Raw genomic sequence first — 6,188 nt, forward strand, 5'->3', positions numbered from 1 at the left:
GGCCTATAAGTATCTACGCTTAGTACATATTTTTAGTGGCAATGTCGAAGGGTGGAGGAAGATCCGACACTTTGTCAGTCAAATGTATTAATTGTTTTCATTGAACTAAAGGGTACAATATGTGTAGATGTAGATAGTGTTTCTTATCGTAGTAGATTTTTGGAGTCCACCGTGTGTCCTTCTTCCTTATTTACTCGACGTTTCCCTGAAACCCAGAAAATATTAATAGGGATGATGGATTACGGTTAAAAACGTCGTGGCTTCCGGCACTTTCAGCAAGGTCGTAATAATTGACAAATTACTCTGAGCAACGTTTGCTCTTAGCTAATCGGATTCCTTTTGACATTCTTAGAGCAACGTTTACATTCACATACATACTCTACATTTTCATCATAAAACATAATATCATCTTTTGATAATGGCCTCTGCAACGAGCCTGAAACGTCGAGTAAAGAAGGAAAAAGGACACACGGTGGAAACCCAAAAATCTACTACGATAAAAAAACAACAGTGAAAGCCTCTTACATTATAATATAGTGTTTCTTAGTTTTTAAAATTCAATTAAACCCTGCCCAATCTAAGCCATAGTAGAGAATAGTCAAAAAATATTTTTTTATCTATAACATATCTAGCTATTAAACCATACATCGTTTTTGATATTTTAAAGATAGAAGAATAATTTTTATCGATTGTGTTTTGATATAGGCATGGCTTGATGAATTTAAAAAAAAATACCAGCAACATCTGTAATATGTATGGTTAATTCAATGAAAATAAATAACTATGAATGAAAAAGTGTCCAATATTTTTATCGGATCGCCCATAGCATACCTATACTAATTAAAAAAAAAATAATCAGCACCATCTACAAATTATTGTGTTCTTAGTTCAATGAAAACAAATACGTATGACTTACAAAGTTTAGTGTGCACTATTTATGTCGAATCTTAACAGCCTACCTCCAGCCCTCGCCACTGTTTAGTAGGTACCTACTTGGGAACCAACAAGCACTTTTGACTTTAAAATATTCGTTTTCTTCCTTTCGACCATGTCCAATCCTAATAGGATCATATGGGCCTCTTAGAGGTTTGTATTAACAGATTTTGTTTTTTTACGAGAAATGGGTGTCAGCCATGGCCCCCACATCCTGAAGCGGACCCCCAGGCTAGGATCCTTTGGCCGGCCTCCCTACCTATCACCAAAGATAAAGGCGGTGTAACTCTCTACAGTAGGTGTACCAAATAGTGTACGCGATAAAATTAATGTGTATTTAGTGCTTTTTTGTATATTTTAATACATCCATTTGAATTACGGAGTTATCGAGTAAACAATTAAACATTAAATCGTACAACTACGTAATTTTAAATAATAACAATATTGAAGAACAATGCGACTTTTTTACCATTAGGGAGAATTTGTGATGTGTGTTTATATCACTTATCTGGTCTACTGGCCTCGCCGGGCCCTTCTTGAGCCCGGGCCTCCAGGCTAGAGCCCTGCCAGACCACCCTTTGTGGGGGCCATGGTGTCAGCCACTTGCTCAACCTATTAGGTCCATACCCTGACAAATTTACAAGCATTATACGTGATTTCTGTTATTACATTTGAAATTATTTAGACAGATACGAGGGTGGGTCAATAATTCCTTAGAAAAAAGCATTAAAACACTTTTTATTTTTGTATTTTTTTTTTATTTCTCAACATAATCTCCTTGGAGCTCAATACACTTGGTTAGACGTTTCTCAATTTTTTTTAAACCGTCAGAAAAATAAGTTTTCGGAAGGTCCTCAAAATAAGCATTTGTCCGATCGATGACTTCTTCATTTGAAAAAAAACGTTGTCCACTTAGCCATTTTTTTAAGTTTGGGAAAAGGAAAAAGTCACTGGGGGCTAAATCTGGCGAATACGGTGGGTGGTCGACCAATTCGAACTTCAATTCTTCAATTTTAGCCATTGATCGTAAACATGTGTGAACACGGGCATTGTCCTGATGAAAGAGGATTTTTTTCCTGTTTAAATGAGGCCGTTTTTCTTCAATTTTGTTTTTTAGCTGGTCAAATAAAGATGCATAATAATCCCCTGTTATTGTTTTTCCTTTTTCCAAATAGTCAACGAAAATAATTTCACGTGCATCCCAAAATAGAGTAGCCATAACCTTACCAGCTGATTTTACGGTTTTCGCCTTCTTTGGACATGGTTTGCCTTCGCAATCCACTGCTTTGACTGTTCTTTCGTCTCGGGAGTATAGTGGTGTATCCATGTTTCATCTACAGTCACAAAGCGACGAAAAAATTCATCCGGATTGCGTTGCATGAGCGACAACAGGGCTTTAGAGGCCACCACCCTATTGCGTTTATTGTCGACTGTGAGCAAACGCGGCACCCATCTTGCAGAAATATTTTTCATGCCCAATTTGTCATGTAAAATAGAAATGACGCTACCTTTTGAGATCCCTGTAACCTCAATTATCTCACTCAACTTTAATCTTCGGTCACTTAACACCATATCGTGGATTTTATTGATCATTTCTGGTGTAGTCACCTCTACAGGACGTCCTGAGCGTGGTTCATCCTTTGTTGATGTACGACCACGTTTAAATTCATTTAACCAGTTATAAATAGTTGCAAGTGAAGGAGCAGATATGCCGTGAACTAAATCCAACTCATTTTTTATTTCCTTTGCTGTTAACCCTTTTATATTAAAATGTTTAATAACAGCTCTAAACTCAATTTTCTCCATTTTCCATTTTTCCATTTTCCACAAGCAAATTTTTTTTTTAAATATACGAGAAACACACAACAACCCGACCGATCTAATTGAAACTTCGCAGCATACTGAATCGGTAGTGCCGCTGCATGAAAACAAACCGCTTACAGTACAATTCGCGCCACCTGTCGGCTTTTCTAAGGACTTATTGACCCACCCTCGTAATAACATCGCTCAGTTACCGTTCCGATTTTCTTATTCACAAAATATGGCGGCCATATTTATATCCATTGTGATCATGATCACTTACTAAAGTGCAGTTATAAACGGTTTCACACAATTTTTACAGGATTTTCAACTAAATAATAATGCTGAAGTGTAATTTAATTGGCTCGTGATGGATCGTTGACGTTTTCAACATCTTTAGGAACCAACTTAGGTATATTATCTATGGAACCAACGTTCAACATCTTTATGAACCAACTTACGTATTATTATCTATGGAACCAACGTCTATGAAGGGAAGGAGATGAACTTTGAACTCGTCAGCAGACTGAAGAGTGTGTACATGCAGCGTTCTTCGCACTGAAAAGTCTATTTAGGTCCAAGCTGCTCTCCAAGAAAACCAAATTCTGCGTAAGACCCATTATAGTCAGGCCGTGAGAGAAACTGTAAATTTTGATTGTAGTGCTAGTTATTGCTCGAACTTCGAGTGCAATATTATGGTAAACTGCGCATAAAATATTGATTGTTTCATATTGAGATACATGCTACCTAATACATTAATTGATTAGAACGAAATATACCTACAATCGAAACTCTTCATTTACAGCGAACAGGTTACTTCGTAGCAATAAAAAATAATCAATAACTACCACTACCATCGAAACCACTGGCGAAATCAGAACGCAGTGAATAAAATGCAATATTAGCTTGTGTGTAATGTGTATTGAAAACTATCATACTTTATATTAATAATTCTACTAATAAACCATACAATCCAAAATAAATAAATTGATAACATAAGTGTCACGCGTGTCCATATGGACACGGCTATTATCTCAAAACTTAAAAACGATATGAAAATTTTATTTTCACTATTCATTCTCTGTTATATTACAGATTAATAAAAAATGTAAATAAACAATTTTTAAAACAAATAAAAATTCATGTCACACCGACGACAAAATTGATGTGTCCATATGGACACCTGTGCCAGTAATGGAGCCATTTATTTTCTGTGCAGCTGAGTCTTTCGAATTTTTCGCAATCACACCAATAGAAGGTTTCAGCGAGTTAAATTATTCTTCATACAATCAGGTCACGTCATCTACTTCTCCAGTCAAATTTAATAATATAGACACCGAATTATCTATAGGTACCTACCTTCGAAACTTGTAAGTACATAACGTGAAGTGTCCAACGCGTTCTTTGGTCTTAACCGAAACGTCCTAAACGTATTATTTGTATTTTGTTGAATAATCGTGAATCGGGAATCTGTTCCGCGCGTGACAATCTATTAAACAACGTTTTTCTTAGCTCGTATTCTTATTTGTCCGGTGGTTCTTTGTCCAGTACAAGTCTTGCAATTGATTTTTAACTTATTTCCCGACTAGCTAGACATTTGAAACTTTTAGAATGTATCAGAACACGATGCCAATGCATTTCTTAAATACTTTTAGCCATCTTTAAGTAGAATTGAATTCATTTTCAGTTAATTCTGTTCTGTATGAAAAGTTATTTCGACACCATTATTGGTTGCTAAGGGTTTAGCAACTAAATTATTAATATATACGTGCGTTACTATGGAAATCAATATGACATGTCAAGTACATTTTCTTTTGATCATTTAAGCTAGTCAAGTCAAGTTTATAAATGGTTCAACAGAAAATTTAAAAACGTTGTATATAAAAAGTTCTTTTTATCTTGTAATTATTTGATTAAGCGGGACATCTCGCAAAAATCGGGATGTCTGGCAACGCTGATTGGTGGTGACTCGATAATAATAATTTATCTATGACTCGAATGACTCATTACATTGTTATGTGCATACAGCTGCATTCTGTATCTTATAAAATAATTGGTTAAATGTAATAATCAGAAACACAAGATAAATAATAACCTTCATAAAATCTTGTAAATTCTGATAAACGGTCATATTTTTATTACACATTTTATGGAAATAATATTTTTCGTCACTGTTCTGGCAGAAGACACTAATTCGAAAAAATGACATATTGAGTAAGTACCAAAATGTTCCTTATTTCAAACTTTACCGTCTGGAAATCTTCTTAATAAATAAACAGTCTTTATTTTAAAGTCATCCTTTTTATGATTACTTAATAAACTCACATGATAGACCATTATTTCAAACTTTTTAACAACTTCAAAGTCAAACTACTCAAAACTAGTATTTTCCAGTTAGTGTGTTCTGCCAGAACAGAGACGAATGTTCCATGCGTAGCAAAAAACAAGTTTGTTTAGTAGATATAGGTACTCGTAGGTAGGATACATTAATAAATTGTAATTGTAACAAAAGTGTGCTTGCGCGATTCTTGCGTGAGTCTTTAAGACGATACATCAGTGAAACGGCAAATAATTTTCAACTATAGGCGCGACGAAATTTTGGACTCGCTGGCATTCGGAGAGAGAACGTCGAGCTGGGAACACGTCAATTTGTTTCGTGATGGCGACAGGGGTATTTAATCTTAAATCGTGTAAAGATGACTAAAAACGTTACCCATTTACTTGAAAAAAGAAAACATGTCAATGAATATATTATTATTGTTACTAATAGAACAATAAACAGAACATAAAATGGACGTATGTTGGATTTATATGACAAATAATATTTCGTTTGACAGGCGTCATTTGCACCCGCGACCCGCAATCCGCGCATCGCCTAGCAACGATCTTTTTAGACCGTGCCTCAACTGATGTACGGCCTTAAGACGATACATCACTGAAACGGCAAATAATTTTCAACTATAACGCGACGAAATTTTGGACTCGCTGGCATTCGGAGAGAGAACGTCGAGCTGGGAACACGTCAATTTGTTTCGTGATGGCGACAGGGGTATTAATTATTAAATCGTGTAAAGATGACTAAAAACGTTACCCATTTACTTGAAAAAGAAAACATGTCAATGAATATATTATTATTGTTACTAATAGAACATACGTTAAAGTGCCCACCACCACCCGTCATATATGCACAACCGTGGATATGCACGGCCGCTTTCTATGACGCTTTAAACGTGTCTGAAAGAAGTGATTTTAAGTGCTCATTCCGTCTCGAGACGGAGCCGCACGGGACTGATGCTGCAACCATGCACCGTAGTGCTTAAAGAAGAAAATTAAGAAAGAAAATGTTTGTTTTTGGACTGGCTCTGCTGTCCGCTGACATTAAGCGCTTTGTGTACCCGCATACTGAGTGTCACGAATTGAAATGGATGTTACTAATAGAACAATAAACAGAATAT

This window comes from Rhyacophila brunnea, unplaced genomic scaffold, assembly GCF_057557595.1.
Source record: "Rhyacophila brunnea isolate RB1 unplaced genomic scaffold, BYU_Rbru_1.0 scaffold_16, whole genome shotgun sequence".
Taxonomy (NCBI): domain Eukaryota; kingdom Metazoa; phylum Arthropoda; class Insecta; order Trichoptera; family Rhyacophilidae; genus Rhyacophila; species Rhyacophila brunnea.